Below are 3,530 nucleotides of genomic sequence, written 5' to 3' on the forward strand. Positions count from 1 at the left end.
AAGTGAGTAATATTTTAAGTAAGTTGAGATAATTCTTAATTATATGGATAGTTGGGTAATTAATAATTTTTAATAAGAGATTAATTAAAATTTGGATAATTAAAGAACGGGATAAGATTAAACCCCCACGTGGCAATAAGCCAACCTAAATATATGTCTCTTTAAGTCATAAGGATTATGTGGCAAGATTAAGGAATTGTGGTTAAGCCGTGGGGCCACATCAATTTTAACAAAATATATCTCTAACAAAGAGAGATCATATGTTGGATGCCTCAGTTACGTTGATTGTCCCCTTTCCGAATAGGATTTATCTAAATATCTTTATGATAGATTTAAGGAGCTTCTCTTCAGGTTAGCTTAGTGTTGAGAACTTAAATGTACTTTTGAGATAGTAGCATAAGAAATAATTTGGATTACTGTGCTGAGCTCAGACAATACATTGCTGATTGCATTGATGATCGATTGGACTTCAAATTTTGAATTTTCTTTTCCTTTTGTTGCTTTGAATATATTGATGAATCAGAATTTGTGGTAGCCATTAAAATCCTATAGGGAGTGCTGGTTTTGCTTTCCTCACTTCTAATCCTGATAATAATTGAGATCTGATACATGAAACAAGAACATGGAGGCCATAGTTTGGACAGTTGACTCACTTGGCATAACTAACTATAAGGTGGCTTCGTAAATACATGGTTGAGTTTTCGCCATTGGTCGCTTTTGATTGCCCGAAACAGCAGAATTCTCCATTCAATTGCTTCAAGCTGTATTGATTGCTTAAATAGTCAGTTCTGATGTTCTGATCCTCTTGAAAGAAAGTTGTTAGGTTGAATAGCGAGTTTGCTTGCTGCGACCTGCTAATATTACGTGTCTATGGAGATTTACTTAATGATATATGGTGCGATCTTTTTCAAAAATATCATACGGATTTTTTCCTATTCTAAGTATGTTAAGATTATCCCTTCTTTCTTTTGGCATGATCCAAATTATACAGAAGAAACGAGCAAACGCACAATTTCTATAAATGACTTTATTCATAAAAGTATTTGAGATGCCTATGTTTTTGAATTCCCATAAGTCTTATTATTCTATTGTCTGTTCATGGGTCTCAAAAAAATACGTAAGTTGAAAAAAGTTTATTTCACGATATTAGTCAGAGGTATAATAGTCTTATGACGTTCCGAGGAGTTTTATTAACGTATTTCTCATGCATTGCACTCGTTTACATGTGCATTTACCCATGACACAGACGGCGTTATATACGCGTATACACACACACACATATATATAGGCTATGGCATTATATACGCACCACCACCTGATCAGCTGGTATTCGTTGATGATTTTGCCCACGGTGGCACCGGATGGCGTTATATACGCGTATATATGTAAATATATGTATATGGGATATGGGAAAAAGGTTACAGCGTTATATATGCATCACTACTTGATCAGCTGGTATACAATGATGATGTTGCCCCCAGTGGCTGAAATGATATGATGGGATGCCCTCAGAGGCTTGATGATGTTATGTACGTACAGACCTATGCATTACATGACATTTATATGCATATGCATGACCTTATAAATATTTCATGATTTACAGAGCCATCCAGATTTACAGGCTGAGTCATTTAGTCCACGTTTTCTTCCATGTCCTTTATATACATAATTATTTACATGTCTTACATACTCAGTACATTATTCGTATTAACGTCCTTTTGTTGGGGACGATGCATTCATGCCTGCAGGTATGGATAATCAGTTTGACGAGCCTTCATCGTAGATGAGATTGGCATTCAGCAAAGGATAGGTAAGACTCCATCTCATTCGGAGTGCAACCGAGTCTATGAGTCACATGTCAGAGTTTTGCTACAGACTTATGGGTAGGCCAGTACCCTGTCCCATTTTATGTCAAATAATCTTAGAGGCTTTGTAGACACAGGTTTACTATGTACAGTATGTTAGAGGCCTTGACGACTCATATGTATTCATGTTTTATGAACAATGGTTCATTGATATAACATTTGCCCACTTACAATTTTACATTACGAGTTGTGGTCATGCTGGCCCTTGATAGTTATAAAAAGGAATGAATGAGTTACAAAGTGGTTCACTCGGGCCACTACGGCACTGGGTGAAAGCCACACCTCTCCAGGTTCAGGGCGTGATACGGTTTTTAAATGTATTAATCTGCTAGCCACCCGATAAGATATTGGGCGGATTGGTATCGGTTTAGCTCTTATCGGGCGGTTTATCGGCCTAATTCAATCAAAATAAAATAAAATTTAGTCTCTGTATGTTTAAATAGGTGGTCGACGTACTAAGAGGGACAAAGCAGAAGAGACACCGTGATGGATAAATCATCTGTCTAGAATCTTATTTATATTTATGCACATTGGCCTTAGTCCATGTGAAAGATTTCCAATTGGCCATTGTTAAAACAAATGTTCGTCATGCTTAGAATTCTAGTATGCCTTTGTTACGACCCTAAACCCCGACCCGATCGTGATGACGGCTCTCGTTAAGACATGGACAGCCGACACTTCCCGTTTTCCAATTTTTTTACAGTTAAGCATTAAGAACAATCTAAACATGATAAAATAAATTCGAAATAACAGATGATAACATAAATACGCGGAAGAACACCCATACACAGCCTCAATCGGGGTGTCACTAGTCATGAGCATCTATAAGTCATAATACAAACCCGCTAAGTCCATAAACTAGTACAACTGTCTGAAAAGAAATAGAAGTGATAAAGGAGTAGAGGCACGGGGCTGCGGACGCCAAACAGCTACCTCGTGAACTTCGAATGTCCGCCTGAAGCTGGAGATGATCAGCACTCGGGAGCAGGACCAGCTATGCCTGAATCTGCACAGAGGGTGCAGGGAGTAAAGTGAGTACTCCAACTCAGTGATTAACAAATGTAAATAACGATTGAAAGTAAGAAAACACGTCAGGAATAAAGCATTCTATAATGAAGCAGTAAAGCCATTTAAAAACAGTAAATAAGTGAAAGATAGGTAGAATTCTTTAACTCAAATATAATTTCATGAAAAGTCTTTTTAAATGTTTAAGCAAGTAATTGATAGTCAAATTATGAAAAATAAACACATAAAGGCTCGCCCCTCGGGCACAATATCAACAAATCCGCCCCTTGGGCAACATCTCAGAACAGTACCAGCCCCTCGGACAATCACATAGAACAATACCAGCCCCTCGGGCTCAATCTCACATCACAATGGGTACCCGCGCTCACTGGGGGTGTGCAGACTCCTAAAGGGGCCCCTTACAGCCCAAGCGCAATATCAAGCCATCTCGTGACATCATCACTAGACCCTCGGCCTCATATCAATCAAGCCACCTCGTGGCGTACATATCTCAGGACCTCGACCTCATAATCAGTATCAAATGTTTCCTCACAACATAGGCCCTCGGCCTTACTCAGTCAAAAATCCTCACAAGCCACTCGGGCAGTAGTAAAACATGTTTCTCAGCCCAAAATACCATTTAAAAGATCATATAAGTGT

This window comes from Nicotiana tabacum, chromosome 8 (genome assembly GCF_000715075.1).
Source record: "Nicotiana tabacum cultivar K326 chromosome 8, ASM71507v2, whole genome shotgun sequence".
NCBI lineage: Eukaryota > Viridiplantae > Streptophyta > Magnoliopsida > Solanales > Solanaceae > Nicotiana > Nicotiana tabacum.